The following is a 20586-nucleotide window of genomic DNA, read 5'->3' as shown; positions in this document are numbered from 1 at the left end:
CTTAGAATTTGTATTTCATCAGAATGTTACTTCAGTAGATCAACTCTCTTTTATCATGGTTTCCTCTAGATGAACCATCTACATTCAATGTGGAGCTTGCCACTTTACATTTACATGTAGATGGTTCATTTTTTAGTAAAGTGGCGAGCTATTCACTTTTCCTATAAAGCGAATAATTACTAAAAAATGAATTGCAGAGATTTTACCAGAAGTGAATAGTTACCAAAAGTGGAAGGACTAAAAATACAATTTTATCGAAAGTGAATAATTACTAAAACCTGAATTGGGACAAAAAGATGAGAATGGATAATCATGAATTATGAAATTAGAAAATTAAATAAGTGTGGGCATAGTTTTTAACCATTGGTGGGAAATTGAGATTTAAATTAGCCTTTGAATTTAAACCATTAAGGTTAGATATTTTATTTATTAGATGATATTTAGATAGGATGGATAAATGTTTTCATCCTTACATCAATCTTACGCCACAACAAGGAAAAACGAAGAGAAGTTTTTTTTTCTTCTTATAATTTCATCATTTTCTCATAATCTCATCATTTTCTTATATAACATATTATAAATTTGCAAAAATTAAATTAACTCTGATAGTAAATATTTTTCATTATTTAATCCTAAAGAAAAATAAAGTAATCATATTTTTTCAAAGCATTTTTTAGATATTTTGAATGAAAGTCAAACATCCTTTAGATTTCCTAAAAATATCTCAAAATTTGATATTAACATGTTCGCCCAACAATAATCCTAAAAATTGAAAACTTAAACTTTTAACCGAAAGGGGAATCCATTGTTGGGCCACCATCGTTGACAACCACTATCGGCCATCATCGGCCTCCGTTGTTACCTCTATCGGATTGGTCCTGTTTTGTTCTGTCTTGATCACGTCTTCGATCACCTCATTTCTTCAGCTTGTTGAAAATTTAAGATTACAAAAATTTCTAATCCATTTCCGGCTCACATGAATTTTTCTAGTTTTACCAAAAAAAATAAAATTAAAATGAACCTGCATAGAAATTATAGTTCATAATTTAATCACAAACCCAAAATTTATAAAAACATAAAATACAACCGATCTAATTTTTAGGAATCACAACCGTTAGCAAACTTACTTTATAACATAATATATATATATATAAAATAATTCATTTCACATACATAATAATACAAAACATGCATACAATTTAAGAATGTCACTTCTTATCTCAACTTAATCAAACAATAAGAGAGAGATAAATTTTGGTATCAGTTTATACAACAAACATAGTTCAATCTGGCTCTAATATCAATTATTGAAAAAAATAAATTTGAAAATTAGTGTTTTAAGGCACAATAAAAGTTTAAATTTTTTCTTAAAATCAAACCTTTGTGATATTTATAATAATAAATCCTTAATTGAAATTACACTTGTGCTTCGTATGAGGCGGTTAAATCAATCTTGACTTTCTACTAAGCAGCATTCTCCTCTATTCTTGACCCACTAATTATTTTGAGTGTGGGTTCAAAGAATCACGAACCAATCATACAAAATGAAAAGTCTATTAACTATCAGTGAGAATGTGTCTTTTTGTATTACAAGTCGATTATGTAATACCACTACCGAAACCATTTTTTTTTGTAAAAGGGGTCGACTTTGATTTTGAAAACGAAAATGAATATGAGAGTCGCCACCAATCTTTTTTGATGATGTGTGATCGGGTCACCTCGTAAAACGGTTGTTTTTAATAAACGGTTTGGATTTATTAAAATATTGATTTTGGTCTGCGAAATTCAGAGAAACGAGTTCGGAAGTCGATTACGTACGAGGAAGGATTAGCACCCTCGTAACGCCCAAAATTGGTACTTAGTTGATGTGTCGAAAATTGAAAACTTTGAAGAGATTTAAAATACGATCCTTTGTTAAAATATTAAAAATTTTCGAGAAAGAGGCATATTTCACGTTAATCGAGAAAAAAAATTATGTCCTGTAAGTTAGGACACAATGTCTCAAATTCTCGATACAAGAATAAACGCTGAAAAATTTACTTATTTGAAAGATATTCGACTATCTCGGTTTTAGAAAAGACTATATTCCGTAAGTTAGAATCCGATCTTTTATTAATTCCTGAGATTATTTTAAAAAATGTTTAAAAAGGTTCATGTATTCAGATTTTTTGAGAAAATCGAAACCCCGTAAGTTAGGGTACGACTTTTTCGAATCTTAAAATACGAAGTTTTACTTATTTTAAAGTCATAATTTATGTATCGAGTAAAATTAATGTAACACGAATTGGTAGAAATAAAATATGGTGTTAATATGCACAACGGAATAATAATAAATGCGTTTATATGAATGACAATATAAAGAATAAAATAAAATAAACAAGCTAAAAATAATAAACAAAACAAATAATGAGGATAACAAACTAAAAATTTAAAGTTAAAGACTTAATATTATAGAAATAAATAAATAAATATTGTATAAAAAATTTAATAATAATAATAATGATAGAAATCTAAAGTTTAAAGATTATATGTAAATAAATAAAATGACATAATAAAATAAATGTATTTAAAATATTTAGATAAATAAATAAAGAAAATCTAATAATGCAAAACTAATTAATATAATATAGTAATAATAAGTAAATAAATAAAAGGAAAAAAATAATGATAATAATAATTAATTAATTAATTTATTAATAACATAGCAAAAATAACAAAAAAGGATTAAATTGAACTTTAAAATAAAATTCGGGGGCAAATCAAAAATAAGTAAAAAGGGAAGGACTAATCTCCCTTCTCCTCCAAAACGGTGTCGTTCAGATATGGACCGAATTGAAAATCAAAATAAATCATATGACAATTAAAAGATAAAAAAAACTTGATTGCAAACAATAAAAAAAAGCGGAAGGGCTAAAAGCTCAATTAGCCCTTTCTGTTAAAAAACATGCGAATCCTAGGAGCGGGCCGGGTCGACGTGAGAGGCCTGCCCAAAACGGCGTCGTTTTGGAGGCCTATTTAAGGCAAAATTTTCACCAAAAAAAATCATTTTAGCGTAGTTCAGAAAAAAAAATTCCCCCTCCCTTCTATTTTCTCTGAAGGCCTAAGGGTCCGGTGAGAGTTCGGTCGGTCGTCGTCGCGTCAGCCACCGGTCGCCGGCAACGGCGTCGTTGTCCACGGCGGCCTGAAGGACAAAAGTCACCCCTTTTTCCGGCGAAATCAAGGGTAGGTTTTTCCTTTTTTAAAACTTTTTTTAATGAATGTAAATAGTTTTTTTAAAAAAGAAAAACAAAGAAATATATATGTATGTAAATAGTTTCGAAAAAATGAAAAAAAGAGACCTTGGCACGATTGAATTTGTATTTCTCTCCTTCAATGCTCACTATTTTTGTTTGTATGCTTGAATCCTCTTTTTTTTTGTATTAAAAAAAAATCCCCCCATTACAGTCGGTTTAACATGGCTTTTATAGTTGATTACAACTCTCTTTTTTTAATCTACTTGTCACTTCACTTGTAGGCGTAAGTGGGCGGTGGCAGGTGGAGTTGGTGGCTATGGCGATGCTGACAGGTGGCGGCAGCTAGGGGTAGGCCTAGGTGCGGCGCAGCTAGGGTTAGGGGTTCAAGTTTTAGGTTTTAGGTTTTAGGTTTTGGGCCTGTTGGGCCTCTAGGTTTTTTATTTTGGGCTACTCGGGCCACATGTAACTTTGGGCTTGATGGACTATTTGTAATGGACATTTGGATTTTGTTTGTTTCTGTTTTTGTTGTTTTTGATTCCTGGGCCCCGGGCAAAAATGAGCCATTACAACCACTTAATATTAGTTAAACGCTAAATAATCACTGAGTCAATATTTGCTTTCTTTTTGCTTTAAGTGCAAAACCCGGACAATAAATGAAGATATTAATGATATTAATGTATATTTTATTAAAACAATTATTGGAACTTTTGAGATCTGTTAAGAACTTTTGAAGTCATATTACTTCTTTTGTTGCCTCCATGATGTTGCTTATTGGAACTTCAATAATGTAAGTCGCTAGTAAATCAAAATTGAATTTGCCCCAATTTGTCGAATTAAAAGCCTTTGCGCAATTTACTTCTGATCTTGGTAAAACTATTCAGAATCAATTAACATGAGGTCAATAATTAGGTAAATTGCTTAAACAATCCCAATCAACCTCTCTTACGATGAAAAAACAAATAAATATATACTAAAACGAATAGTTATATTGATTTATTAGAAATTTGACAAGTATCAAAGTTGAGCAATGTGCAATCCCAACTTCAACGTCACCTGCTTTATGTTATCATTCTTCAAATAGTTGGCAATAATAAGAAATAATTCATGCAAACATAGAGACATTTATTAGAAAAAGCCTTATACTCAACACTAGCATTTTTACCACGCAATAACATGAGATTTAGAACCCAGGCATAGACTTGAATTTAACAACTGAGTCTTTTTACCTATGTAGTGAGCACTCTTTGCTTAGCACCCATTTGAGTTTGAGTAGTTGCTAAATATGATTGTCATATAATCAAAAGCATGTTTTGGTCAAATTTATAAATTAAGACTAAAATGTCAACTTGAAGTATGTATTTATATATTTTCACTAAGACATCTTTTAAAATTGTATTTGAGTAAATGGCAAAGATATATTGATCACGAAATAGTTAATATAAACCTAAAATCAATCAAATCGAATTTACGACATATAAATAAATGCATAAAATTCATGCTCGCTTATAAACTACACAAGGCTTTACCTAAAGGCAGTCTTCCTATGGTAAAGGGCACAAAGATTTTGAAAATTAAAGCACTTCATTAGCATTGGTAGTTAGGTTTTCTGTATCACCTAGCTTCTTTCTCATACAGATGATACCTTAAAGAACCATGAATACTGAGGTCTTGTTTCCAACACTTCAACTAAGCAGTAAGTTAATACTTAAGCTTTTGGAAGATGGACTAGTTCCACTATCTTGGCTTATTTGCTTATTGTAGACGGTTCCATTGGATGGTGTCAAGGGAGTAAGAGCAGGGGCGGAATTATGATTTCATTAATAGCATAATTTTGTTGTTGTTGTGATTTTATAATTTATGGAAATTACAAGTAGCGTAATTTATTTATTTAATTTTAATTTGAGTCTAATTGTTAATGAATTTTCTTATTGTTATTATATGTTAGACAGTCCAAAAATAATAAAGAAAAAAATTCAAGTAGTTAAACCTTGAATTATAATTTCACAAATTTACTCTCCCTCTTGCTTTGAGAGTTAATAATAAAATAAAGAGGAATTGAAAAAGTAAAAAACAATTGAATTACCGACATTTAATTCACTCATCTTTCTTGATTCCTTGTGTTTTCTCCCGTTCATCTCCTTTTGTTGTTGTCTAGAGGAGTGTTGGGGATAGTAATTTTTTTCATTTTTTTTATTTAATTGAGTTTGGTAGTAAAAGAGAAAAGTTGGGGATCACTAAAAACTTCCTTCTTAGTATAGGACAAGACACGTACTAATAGCCAACTAAAAACTAATAGTCTCTCTTTTTATAATAACATTTTTTCTAGTTGTTGGAGGACCAATCTAAAATTATATAATCTTTTGTACAAAGTTTTTAAAGTATTTGCAAAAGATGTTGGCAGGGTCCAAGACACCTAATTTCTTGATGTTACGCCCCTAAGTAAAAAGTTATGATTTTGAAGGTGTGTTTTTATTGTTAATACAAGGTTTGGTGGAAAGAGATTGCAACTGATTCACACAATACTATTGACAGCTACTGCTATTACAGAAAGTTAAAGCTAAGGTTGGGATGAGAAATGTTAGGTGCGAATTGTAAAAATAGAATGTCGGTAATGTCAGTATATCACAAAAAAAATAAAAATAAAGAACACACAGATTTTATGTGAAAACCCTTTCGGGAAAAAAACCACGGGCAGAGGAGAAGAAAATTCATTATGTCGAATTCGAATAATTACAAGAGAAGTAGACTATGTCTATTTACAGGCTTGTAAAACCATATTCTAATAGGAGTGTAGTAAGATTGAAACACTTTATTCTAATCAATATCAAATAGATGGAATTTAATAAGGTTTAAAAAACCTTATTCTAAAAATAAAATAAAAGAATTATAATTCTATAGGGATTTTACTTTTATTTTATTTTACCACTGTATTTGATTTAAATAAGGATTCGGGTCACTTAATTCTAACAATCTCCACCTTGACACAAATTCTTAATGAACAAGTTCTTCATCGCGAACTTTCAACAAACAAGTTCTCCACCTCTTCCATAAAATCCTTTAAGGGTTTAACTTCAACAATGAACACCAACCAAGTCTAAGCAATGCTCAAACTTGGTTATAAGAAGTGACTTAATCATCATATCTGCAGGATTTTCACGAGTACTAATTTTGCTCACAACAATATCACCACAAGCAATAATATCACGAACAAAATGATACCGAACATCAATGTGTTTTATTCTCTCATGAAACATTTGATCTTTTGTAAGGAAGATGACACTCTAACTGTCACAAAATACTGTATTGATTTGAAGGTCTTCATTGAGTTCACTAAAGAGTCCCTTCAACCAAATAGCTTCTTTACAAGCCTCAGTAATCGCCATGTACTCAGCTTTAGTGGTAGACAAAGTGACTGTAGTTTGCAAAGTGGCTTTCCAACTGATTGCACAACCTCCAATTGTAAAGACATAACCTATGAGAAATATTCTTCTATTGAGGTCTCCAGCAAAATCAGCATCAACATACCCAACGACTCTATCTCTAGTTTTTCCAAACTGTAAGCAAACATCGGTAGTACCTCGTAAGTATCTTAAAACCCACTGAACTACTTTCCAATGTTCTTTACCGGGATTTGCCATGTATCTACTAACTGCACTGACTGCATATGATAAATCTGGACGTGAACAAGCCATGGCATACATGAGAGATCCTACTGCACTAGAGTATGGAACATGTGACATGTACTCAATCTCATCATCTGATTGTGGAGACAAAGCAGATGAAAGTATAAAATGGGCTGCTAAAGGAGTACTAATAGGTTTAGCATTCTGCATATTGAATCTGTAAAGAACTTTCTCAATGTATCCCTTCTGACTTAGGTACAATTTACTTGCTTTTCTATCTCTGAGAATCTCCATACCAAGTATCTTCTTTGCTGGTCCCAAATATTTCATCTTAAATTCTTCACTTAGTTGGGCTTTAACTTTTCTTATCTCTCTTTTATCTTCCGCTGCTATCAACATGTCATCAACATAAAGGAGTAGATACACAAAAGAACCATCATTGTTTTTCTTAAAGTAAACACAACTGTCAAAACTACTTTTAAAATCATAAGAAGTCATAAAAGAATTAATCCTCTTGTACCACTGTGTTGGTGACTGTTTCAAACCGTAAATGGACTTTTTCAGCAAGCAAACATAGTTTTTCTTTTTCTGAGGCTGTAAAACCCTCTGGTTGTTACATGTAAATATCTTACTAAAGTTATCCATGCAAAAATGCAGTTTTTACATCCAACTGCTCAAGCTCCAAATCAAGCATGACCACAATACCAAGCAAAGCTCGAATCGAACTATGCTTCACAACTGGGGAGAGCACACCTGTAAAGTCCACTCTTGGAATTTGAATGTAACCCTTTGCAACAAGCCTTACTTTATATCTGAGTTCTTCAACTCTTGGAGTCCCTTATTTCTTCTTAAACACCCATTTACAACGAACAACCTTTTTACCTTTAGGAAGTTTCACAAGATCCTATGTTTTATTTTTGTGTAATGATTCCATCTCCTCTTGCATAGCAAACATTCACTTTTCTCAGTCTTCACAACTAACTGCCTCAGAATAATTAGATGGCTCTTAGTTTACATCTATATGTTCAGCCACATTTAAAGCATAAGCAACTAGATCAGCCTCGGCATACTTCTTTGGAACTTTAATTTCTCTTCTAGTTCTATTTTTGTACTGGCTTTAGTAGTCGACTCTGTTATAGATTCTGGATTAATCTGATGCTCCACCTGCTTTTGATTTTCTTTATTGGAAGAGTCTTTAAGAGATAATTTAGGTAGCATAGCAGTTTCATCAAAAACAACATCTCTGCTAATCACAACTTTTCTATTTTCAGGACATCATAACTTATACCCTTTTACACCAGCTTTATAACCAAGAAAAACACATTTAATGAATCTTGGTTCCAATTTTCCATTATCAACATGAGCATACGCAGGACAACCAAAGATCTTTAAATTAGAATAGTCAGCAAGATTACTAGACAATACCTCTTGTGGAGTTTTTTTCTCAATGGAAACAGATGGAGATTGGTTGATCAAAAAACATACAGTAGAGGCTGTTTCGGCCCAAAATGACTTTGGTAAGTTGGCATTTGACAACATACATCGAACCTTCTCCATGATCGTTCTGTTCATTCATTTTGCAACGCCGTTTTGCTGTAGAGTATGACGAACTGTCAAGTGTCTCACGATCCCTTCTAACTTACACAGTTTATTAAACTCATCAGAATAGAACTCTAAGCCATTGTCTGTGCGGAGATATTTTGTTTGCTTTCCTGTCTATTTTTCAATCATGGTTTTCCAAGACTTAAATACGGAAAACACATCATTTTTCTGCCTCAAGAAGAACGCCCACACTTTTCTGGAAAAATCATCAATAAAAGTTAGCATATAATTAGCTCCACCTCTCGAAGGCACTTTGGATGGCCCCCACAGATTAGAATGAATATACTCTAACGTTCCTTTCGTGTTATGGATTCCTCTAGTGAATCGAACTCTCTTTTACTTCCCAAAAACTCAGTGCTCACAGAACTTCAGTTTGTAAATTCCTTGCCCATCAAGAAGTCCTCTTTTGCTCAATTCTGCCATGTCATTCTCACTCATATACCCTAGGCACATATGCCAAAGCTTAGTAATATCATCATTTGACAAGGAAGAGGATGCGACAGCTACATCACTAATAACAGTAGAACCCTGCAAAACATGTAACTTGGCAGTCTTTCTCTGCCCTTTCATCACAACGAGGGGACCTTTGGAAATCTTCAAAACCCCACTTTCAACTGTGTATTTGTACACTTTTGAATCAAGAGTACTCAACAAAATTAAATTTCTCTTCAATTTTGGAAGATGTTGTACATCACTAAGTGTTTTGACAACTCCATCAAACATCTTAACTTTAATTGTTCCAACACCTGCAATTCTACATGAAACATTATTTCCCATCAAAACAACACCTTCAGACACTATTTCGTAAGTTTTAAACCAATCCCGATTGGGACTCATGTGGAATGTGTAACCCGAATCAATGATCCACTCCCCGCTTGATTTAAAATTATTGACAGAAGCGACTAGAAGTTCACCATCGCTGCAGTCTTCTACAATATCAGTCTTACCAGAATTTTCTAGTTGTTTGTCATTTTGATTTACAGTTTCCCTTTTGATCTTACTCTGTAGCTTATAGCACTCAGACTTAATGTGCCCTTTCTTCTTGCAAAAGTTACAAGTTTTACCTTTGTTTGAATATTTCGATCTACCCTTAGATTTACTGCGAGGATTTCATTCCTGTGTCCTTTCACGATCATTATCAGCATTCTTATCTTGTCTCTCTTGAACAATGAGACCCTTTCTTTAAGAGTCGGTTTTAACCACAAGATGTTTCATCTTATCATACGAGGTTAAAGAATCATAAACCTCATCAACTATGAGAGACTCGCGGCTATATAAAATTGTATCTCTAAAGGTTGAATAAGGCAGGGGCAACGAACAAAGTAGAATCAACCCTAGATATTCCTTATCATACTGAACCTCCATGGCCTCCAAATTTGAGAGAATTTTTTTAAATACTGTCAAGTGTTCATGCACAGACGCACCTTCCTCCGAATGATGAGCATAAAGACGCTGCTTCATATGCAACTTACTATTTAGAGTTTTCGACATATATATTTGTTCCAACCTCTTCCATAATCTAGCGGCGGTCTTTTCCTTTATCACATCTTGCAAAATTTCGTTAGACAAATGTAGATGTAACTGTGTTAACGCCTTTCGATCCTTGCACTTCTTCTCTTCCCCCATTAATGTTGAAGGCATCTTATCTACCCATTGCAGGGCTTCCTCTAAGTCTATCTGTGCAAGAACTGCCTGCATCTTTATCTACCACAACGCGAATTTGGTGTTGCGATCCAACAGCGAAATTTCATACTTCAAAGACACCATTACCGTGATTGAGATGAACAACTCAAAAGCTCGGATACCAATTTGTAAAAATAGAATGTCGGTAATGACAATATATCACAAAAAAATAAAAATAAAGAACATACATATTTTACATGAAAACCCTTTCAAGAAAAAAAACCACGGGCAGAGGAGAAGAAAATTCACTATGTCGAATTCGAATAATTACAAGAGAAGTAGACTATGTCTATTTATAGGCTTGTAAAACCATATTCTAATAGGAGTGTAGTAAGATTGAAACACCTTATTCTAATCAATATCAAATAGATGGAATTTAATAAGGTTTAATAAACCTTATTCTAAAAATAAAATAAAAGAAGTATAATTCTATAGGGATTTTACTTTTATTTTATTTTACCACTGTATTTGATTTAAATAAGGATTCGGGTCACTTAATTCTAACAGTGCGAATAATAGGCCCCTTGGTACTGGCAGAGAAGGTTTATACGAGTGTAGGCTTCACCGAGGGTCAGGGCAAAGGTAAAGTTATGGAGAGGATGTGATTGGACGTGGTTGTATTCATTCCTAACGAGAGCTTTTTGATGTAAAAAGATTTGACAAGAAATTGTTTTGGGAAGGTTTCACAACAGCCACGTGGCTTTCAAGTTGGGCATTTTTGTTTCTTATAGTCCGGTGAAGTTTTTATAACATTTATATTTAATAAGCCGGACAAAATTGTGTACGGGATACCAATTTGTGTACGGGATTTAAGGCTGAAATATTTGAAATTAATGGGTTTAACAACAAGTATGTTATGCCAAAAATAGGGCCTTTCTCCTCTTTGGCCACAAAATAGGCACTGCCTTTTAACTGTCAAACTATTAATTTCGAATACTTCCTTAAATCCAATATCAATTAGTACCCCTGGTCTAAGTTTAATTTCTGTTGTGCAAGATCTATTGTATGGCAAGCACAGAGCATACTTTTAAACTCACGAGAGATTTTCATTTAAAGATTGACCTATGTTGATCAGAAAGAGAATAAGAAATATTTAGAAAAACATGTTTTTAAAACACACTGGTATTTTTATTTTTTAAGCTATTCGATGATTACAACTAAAAATTGTTCTTCCTTATATAGGGAAAATCTTTCCTTCTCATCTGGAGGAGTTTTCAGGACTTATCCTAAGACTAGTTTAACATATAATGAGGAATCTCATTTACATAACAAATAAACTTACTTTTTTGACTTATATAACAAACTTACTTTTATGACTTATACAAAATAGTGAAACATCTAATCACATTTAATCACTTTCATAGTTTGTACTAATATCAGAAGTGAGGTTCAGTTCTTCTATTTTCTTTACTATTTCTTCTTTAGCTCTGTAGCACTTTATCTCCAACTGTTCAATCTTTTGTTTAAGACCATCACGTGAGCTGTCAAGATTGTCTTCTACTTCCATAGGTGATGTCTTTTCCTGCGAATTAGTCCAAGTTGGCGTGTTTTCTATTGCACTGCTAGAAAATTATGAATAGTCTTGTGACCATTCTTTTGGATCTGGTATATTTGACTAGTAGTCTTCTAATGCCTTCTTCAATTGTTCTTGATAAGGTGTCGGTAGTTCAATCCTTATAATCCATAGCTGATTAAATGAAAGAGTTTGGGTTTACGTCTTGTGTTTGATATTGTTCCTATTACAATTGTTGATCAAATTTGATTACATAATTTTTTTACCATCTATTTCTAATCTTGTTTCTGGCTTAGTGTAATTGACTCTTATTTTTTTTCTATATATATATATAAAAGGGGATTTCACTATTTCATATTTTATTACAACAAAATCTCCCGTTACAATGAAAGAATTTGTATGTTACAAAAATTAAAATGGCATAAATTTAATAAATAAAAACATGACCTTAAACAGTTCAAAGATGGAAACCATAAATTCTAACGTCTTTGGAAATTAAAGAGCTTAATGGACACGGTAAAGATGGAAGCAAATAGAACAGCGAAACCAAGAATTACAGCTACGACAACTCCCAGAAAATCATGTCTGAAACCGTATCGACTTCTCAAATATTGTTCCACTGACTGACCAACAAAGTCACCATCTTCAAGGGGTGTTTTTATGTCTCCAAATTGAGAAACAAACAATCCGTTCAAGGTCCATGCTACTGGACAAGCCCAATAGTACCATTGCCACCATACAGGCATGCTCTGCAAAATCCAACAAGTTAAAACTTTTCAAGAAATCTATATGAACTTGAAAAATGGAAAATCACATGATGAAAGAAAAAAACTTACCGGTCGTGGGATGATGAACCCCGAAAAGAGGTTCCATATTCCGTAGAATGCAGCAGAAACAATTGATGCAATGTGGTAGTTTGGCGTAACAGCAACGGCCATCATGCCATAGAAGGTGACGTACAATAAGGTAAAGTACATGAAGAAGAGATACCAGAAGAACTTTGCAGCGGTCCATTCGAATCCGATCATAGCATAGACTATTAGGCCATACGTAGCAGCTTGAATAAAAATGTAAGGCATCTCAATAATGACCTACAATTTACAAGAATGGAAGTTAGTTTAACTTTCTTAACCATTTTGAAACTTTTACAAGTTTTCCAAATCACTGAAACTTTACCTGCGAAATGGCATATGGCATGGCAGAATACATTCCAGCAGCTCTTTCTCGATAAAAGACCGTTCTTTCAACCACAACAACAGGCTGCACAGATGAAGAATTTTGGACACCAAGGAAAAGTACAGCAGCATACATTGAACCCATTGCATTGGTCAAATCTTGTCCACTATTCCTGTAATTCCACAATATAACAGTTAGATAAAAGAAGTTGATTGAAACCAACTTTGAAGCTTCAGCTTTTGTGGTTTTGACTTGTAGCTTACATTTTAGAGCCCAGGTCCCAGAACATTGTCCCAAACATCAATGCTATTACAGTTGTAAAAAGAAATCTAACAGCGGTATATGGCGGGTTGCGCCAATATGACCAGTGTTGCTTCCATAAGCAAGCTACACACTGAGTCAAGAATGACTGAGAGTATTGAGTTGGAAAATGGAGTTCCTTTGAACCAGGAGCAGGCTTGCTTAAGTCTTCAATAAGAACTTTGTTTCTCCTGAACAAATGACATACATTAGTATCAAATTTGAGTTAATTATCTCCGATGTCGATCTTGTGCTGAATTAAAGTAATTAATTGGACCACCATATAACTTTTTGTTGCAAGGTCAAGTCTGAGTATCTTATCATTACCTGTACAGATCTGAATTTTTGTAGATATCAGTAAAATCAACACCTAAAGCTAATTCTTGCGCTGTTGTGGTAACTTCTAACATCCAAGTCGCGGGATTATATCCATCTTTGATTTTGCTAACTCCTTGAATTCCCTGTAGAAAGATGAACACTATAGTGTTAAATAAATATCGTATATTAAAATTTTTAATTTGAGGTCCTTCATTTCATCATACCTCGAAGTACTTGATAAGATGTTTAGAATGGTGTCCTAATGGCCCGACATATATTTCTTGTCCTCCTCGCTTCATAAGGAATAGCTGCAATTACATGTTTTATTAATATATAAACTCGAATGAAGAACCAACAAAAGCACAGTAAATTCTTTTTTAATTGATTTTCAAGTTCCTTACCTCATCAAATGCTTCAAATATGTCAATACTTGGCTGACGAATAGTACATACAACTGTTCTTCCGGTGTCCACCGTGTTCCTAACTGTTCTCATAACAATTGCCGCGGCTCTTGCATCAAGCCCTGAAGTTGGCTCGTCCATGAAAATGATCGAAGGGTTTGCCACAAGCTCAACTGCAATCGTAAGCCTCTTTCGCTGTTCAGTTGATAAACCATTTACACCAGGTAAACCAACTATTGCTTGCCTTAACGGATTCAATTCCACGAGTTCCATGACTTCCTCAATGAACATCTGGAAACAAAGCATTAACTTAAGCCATACCAAAATGATCATTAAGAAAAATGGGTTATTTTGTTGGACTCTATCAGTAGGCAATGAAGGGGTGTCAAAACTAAGAACTTCTCAACTTTTATAAGTCCTTGGAGTTCATGATCGAATTGTGTCTACTGGATTATCTTAGTAAAAACCTCTAGACATATATCAAAAAATATTTAGAGACAAGAAATAGCTTAAAGATGAATGCCAACCTTTCTAGTTTCAGCTTTAACTTCAGCAGGTAGTCGAAGCCAAGCAGAATAGAGCAAAGACTCGTACACTGTGACATGAGGAGAGTGAATATCATTTTGTTCACAGTATCCAGATACTCGAGCAAATGTTTCTTGTTTCTTCGGGAAACCTGAAATAGTGATGTTCCCATCTATATAACCACCGGTTTTTCTACCAGCAAGCACATCCATAAGAGTGGTTTTACCCGCACCACTAACACCCATTAGAGCTGTAAGAACGCCTGGTCTGAAAGCACCACTAACACCCTTCAGTAGCACCAACCTATCTTCAGTAATACCTTGTTCTTTCATTTCCTGAAATTTTTAAATGAATCAAACAAACTTTTATATCTGTAGAGCACATTAGCAACAAACAGAATATAATCCAACCATTGAACATATATGGAATTTATACACGGAACCTTATGTTACCTGTGGCATATCAACAGAATAAACAAAGTTATCAAATGTGATGGAATGTGGCTCAAATGGAAGAACCATGCCCTTTTTCTTGATGGAAATGGTCCCGATGGTTGCCTCAGTCACAGACGAGGACTTCGATGAGATGCTTCTTTGAACCTCCTCTTGAATCGCTGCATATCAATTGGATTAGTATTCTACTTAATGCCCTGTAAACAAAAACACGGATACAAATATAAGTGAGTTCTAATACCTGAGCTAGTTACATTATTTGAACTACTTTCATTGTTTGTTAACTGTATGCTTCCACCAACTCCAATTCCATCGGTTTGTTCATGGCTTTCCGTTTGTTCTGATATTACAGCCCTTGAACTCCCAAATGCTGCATAATTATTTGATAAAATGTAAAAGATTAGCTCTCCATTATGAAGAAGAATAAGTTTTAAATAGACAAAGCTATACTCACGATTTAGATAGGTGAGAGCCACAGTGAAAAAAATGTTGAACAATATTATGAAACCAATCAATCCTTCTACACCTATCCAATACCATTTTGGTTCTTGAAAGAAATCCCTAGACTTCAAAACATCAATTCCTGCTGCTTCGGTTGAACCCGGAAGAGACTTCGATATGAAATAACATATAATCAGATGATTGTTCAAGGATAAAAGCAAAACCATAAACATTGCAAATTCCAAGACTTACATGACTCCACTGGTTCCCACGGAATTCATTAACCATCAATGCCGTTTGTCCATACATCATAGGAGAAATCCAGTAACCCCATATCCACCAGCTCTTTATGTCATCTGTGACATTAACAAAAGAAAATGGATTAGAAAAAAAAAAGTTTAATTTTCAATAGAAGTTTGATGTCTGATGATGTGTCTAAGACTTATCATGCCTCGTGATAGGACAAAGCCACTCAATGCAAAAAGTACGAGCAAAGCAAATGAGCCAACAGTGTTAGCAACAATCATGTTTCTAGCAGTTGCTGCAATGAAGCGAAACAACCCGAAGCCATCTGGTTAGCGAGAACGAGTGCGAAGTATTGCCTAAAGAACCTGCACCAGACAAGTTGCTTACACATCAATTTGGATCATGAGTTAATAAGAAACTATATAAATATGTACACTGCTACTTAAGGTTCCATCTAAAATTTTATTTCCATTTCATTTGTTTACCTTTGAACATTTGGATCAAATCCGATGACATAATAGGTGAGAAATACCCATAGGGCAACTTCTACAAATGTGATAGGAATCTTGAGTATCCATGATGGTAGAGCATATGCCCATGCAGGAAAGAATAACAGGTCTCTTTGCTTGTAAAAGACAGGAAGCTTAGCAATGGTCATAGAAAGCTCAGACATTCCATTAAACATGACCATAATCAAGCCAAAAAAAATGGCCCCCATATAGATTCCTCCCTCAGCAATTGAATCTCGATTCATCTCAGTCCTCAAAAAGAGAGTCATAGTAACTATTGCCATAAATGTAAGCTAGTAATGAAAGAAAAAAACAAAAAGGAAATAAGTCATTTTCTTGTAATGTAAACCATTACAATTACAGTGCAAGAATCAACTGTCTTTAGCACTCGCCTGAATAAACTTGAAGATGTAGACAAAAGAGTTTCTCTTCTTCAGCAGAAACTCCCTTGAGATGCAAGCTTTCAGCAACTCCCACTTTCCAACACCATATTTTTTGGTTGTCAAAGCAGCGGGGTGGCTCTTTGTTTTCTCAAATGGAGTCCGAAGTTCATCTTCAAGTTGCAATCCAACATGGAAAGATTGAAATGCCTCAGCAAACTCATCAGTCGTGACAAACCTGTAAGGTTGATCTCTACGTGCCCAGTACTGCATTTGATCTTTCCTTGATGTAACCTGTAATGAAGAAAGTTAGGTAATATGATATAAAAGGAACTTTGTCCCAATTAAAAAAAAAAAGAAAAAAAGAAGAAAACCAATGTCAAGACTTACTTCTTGCAAGAAGTCTGCAATGCCTTTTCTTTCAGGACACCTGAAGCCCATAGATTCGAAGAAGCTCAGCACGTGTTCACGAGGACCCTGATATACTATCCGGCCATCGGAAATGAGAATAATGTCATCGAAAAGATCATAAGTCTCTGGTGCTGGTTGGAGAAGAGAAATGACTGCAGTTCCGTTAAGGATATGAACAGTTTGCTTGAGGGAGTTCACAATCTGGAAAGTTGTAGAGCTATCTAGACCAGTAGATATCTCATCCATAAATAGTGCCCTTGCCGGTCCAACCAGCATTTCACCTAATTTCATTGACAGAAATGGATTGCATGATAAAAAATTGAGGCTACTTTGGTAATGGAACCAATGGTTTTAATTGATTTTATCAATTACCTGTGGTGACACGCTTCTTTTGTCCACCAGATATACCCCTTAACATTTCATCACCTACCATAGTGTCTGCACATATTTCCAGTCCTAAAACCTGAAAGTTTCATGCCAAAGGAGTTCAATAAGTATATATATATTTATCTTAGTGCTCGGATATATTTCAGATTCCTTTAACATTACCTTTAGAATGTAATCTGTGATAACATTTGCCTCTTGAGCTTCTGTTGCTGCTGCCTGAAATTTTAAAAGTGAAGTGAATCAAGACCACTAGTTTAATTCTTTCTACAATTGAAACATAAAAATAATATTAATTAGTTCTTACCTTCATGAAGACATCAATATCAGGATCAGGTTTAATATTTGCTTGTTTCTCTCTTCTTGACAATTCTGCCAACATATCTGTAAACACCCAAAACAACAAACTTTCATGCTTTGTTGAATAAAGAAAATGTGAAATGACAAATGAGAATGGTCGAAAATCAAACAAAACTAACCATAACGATCTCCAACGCCTTGACATCTTGCAGAAAAGGCCAAAGTTTCCCTGACTGTCATTTCTCCTATATGAAGATCATGTTGACTAATATAGGCAGCTGTTCTCTGGGGCACAAACTCATTCATCTCATGCCCATTGTAGGTCACTGTCCCAGAACACTTCAAGAGAATTTTACTTGATAATTATAAATAAAATTGAAGACAACATCCAACGCATTGAACCAAAGTGAACTTTTGTAAAGCACCTTAAGAGCAGTATCAAGCTTCCCAGCTAAAGCCAACAAGAGAGTGGCTTTCCCAGAACTTGGAGGACCCAAAAGCAATGTCATCCTGAAGAAATAAAACTTGATTAATTTCATGGGACCCAAACTTTAAATTTATCAGTAAAAATCAAATCTTCATGTTACCTGCCAGGCTTAATGATTCCACTGACGTCTTTGAGGATTGTCAGCTTTTTCTTTCTACTAGAAAGAAGGCCCATCTCAATCAAGCAGCTCTTTAATCACAATACAAATTGAAATGTCAGGAAACAAACATAAAGGTGATGCCTGTGTGTTTCGGCTCCTCTAGGAAGTGTACGGATCAGTATTTATCTTTTATCTTAATTTTTTTATAATTACATTTAAAATTAAACTATAATTATTAAATTATATTAAATTATAGAATCTAATTAATAATTATAAAATTTATATTTGTATATTTGAGATATATTTGTATGTATATAAAATAACATATAATCTATCAAGATATTAAAATTAGACTCTAGCATGTGTGTGAATGGTATGTTGAAACACACTGATAATAATAGTAAGATAAAAATGATAAGCTCTTCAATATGTCACTTAATACCTTATTTTGAAAGCAGAAAAAAGTATTTTTTTAATTAATATTAGATTTTAAAAACCAAATCAATTTTTTTATTTGAATTAGAAAATCCAAATCCAAATATTTCGAAGTAATTCCATCCCAGGTTGGAACGTACCTCAAATATATTAGTGACGAAATTAATAACCGTAGGCAAAGCATCGCTTCCTACGTAAGCTTGAGCTTCAATATTTAGACGTTGGAATCTGACTGCAATTGTGGGAAGATCGATGCCAACCCTGAGGATTTCCAATGCAAAAACAGACATTATGTTTGGTTCAAAATTTTCACTGTTCGGGGACTATTGAATGAATCTTCAGCTACAACTTTTTCTTTTACAAATCTTTTTTTTCTTTTCCTGAAATAATCTGTTACAGTCTCTCTTACGACTCTATTTGTTACTCTATTCCATTCAATAGGCATAGTGAGTTTGTCTTAGAGATGCTCATGGGCCGGGTGGGCCCGGCCTGGCCTGACGGCCTGTCCGAAATATGGAAGGATTTGGGTAAAAATATAGGCCCGAAATATGGGTTTGGGCAAAAAACGAGGCCCGTTTAGAAAATGGGCCGGGCCTCGGACACCACTTTTTTGGCCCGGGCCCGGCGCTGGTGCCCGAGGCCCGGCCCGATATAATAAATGTATATTTATTTTTAATTTTTTTTAATTTAAAAATATTTTTAAAATATTTTTTTAAAATTTTAAAATAAATTTTTGGTATTTATTAAAACATGGGCCGGGCCGGGCCCGAGCTTATGATTTTTTCCCAGGCCGGGCCTGGGAAAAATTTGAGACCCATATTTTGGGCCGGGCCTATGACCCGGGCCAAATTTTTTTATGGGCCCGGCCCAGCCCATGAGCACCTCTAGTTTGTATTCTGCAAACATTAAAAACACAAAAATTCCATACCTATCGATACGATTCTTGAGCTTGAATAAAAACTTGTCATTATCTTCCTCAGCAACTTTGATCAACCTCTCAAGCAAAGCCTTCCTTTCTTGCCATCCAATGTCCAAAACATCGATTTCACTGGCACCACCTTGAGAGCTAGCTAATATACCCTTCCTTAGACGAGCAACAGTGGGTAGTTTCTCAAGTGCAGCCCACTTTAAAGCTTCTTCATCGTCTTCATCTCGAGAAGATCTCGAGAAAACTTCGACGCCATTGTTCCTCCGTATGGAAGAACTACCAGAGCCTATACTTCTCCTTAAACTACTACTCGCTTCATAAATATTACCGCCCTCCATTACCCAAAACAATATCAATACTTGATCTTTCCCAATGAAAGAAGGAAAAGAAATCAGTATGAAGTTAAAAGGGAGAGCCTGTTGCAACAAAACTAATGTTTGGCATATATATAAGGACTAAGGGCAATAGTAATGCATGGTTGCTGGCCGCCCCTTCTTTCTCTTTCATATGTCAAACTTAAAAATTTTCCACCTTTCTTTTGCATGGATTGAGTTGTGGAATATTATTTGTCTTTTACTTGTAATCTCAACATATTTAAATCACCAACATCTTTAAACCATGCTTTTAGTCACCAACATATTTTAACTGTTGATAGGGTGTCGAAAGTTACATGTTTAAATTTTAGCAATGGATTTCCAAATTGATTACCAAAATTAAAAAAGATTAAATTAAATTAAATGTTCAATTTTATTTGATAATATAATTATTTAATTAATGTTTAGATACTATTTATATTTTTGCAATTATTAAACTTTATTTTTTTATTAAATTACTATTTTTGATACTAATTTGTATTTATTTATCAAATTAAATTAAAAATATTACTAAATTTATAAAAAAAATATAATTTCTATAAAAGGAGTCAAATTTAAAAAATTTGAAAAACTTTAAAGTTAAACACAAATTTATCTCTTTTTTTCTAAAAAGAAATTAATTATAATATCAAAACAAAAAATTTAAACATAAAGGGACTTAATTTTTTTTTCAAAATTTAGGGGTCGAGTTCTTGCCAACACCATAAATTTGCCTCCAGTTGCACGAGAATAAAAAATAATTAAATTAAATAAAAATATTCAAAC

General features: G+C 33.8%; 1 pseudogene; it reads right to left on the bottom strand.

Moving 5' to 3' along the window:
- Positions 1-11986: 11986 nt before the first annotated feature.
- Positions 11987-19891, bottom strand: LOC107949867 (pleiotropic drug resistance protein 1-like; annotated as a pseudogene).
- Between the last annotated feature and the right edge of the window lie 695 nt (positions 19892-20586).

Source organism: Gossypium hirsutum, chromosome D03 (genome assembly GCF_007990345.1).
Source record: "Gossypium hirsutum isolate 1008001.06 chromosome D03, Gossypium_hirsutum_v2.1, whole genome shotgun sequence".
NCBI classification, from domain to species: Eukaryota; Viridiplantae; Streptophyta; class Magnoliopsida; order Malvales; family Malvaceae; genus Gossypium; species Gossypium hirsutum.
The sequence above is the reverse complement of the archived record's forward strand: the minus strand, read 5'-3'. Positions and strand labels throughout refer to the sequence as shown.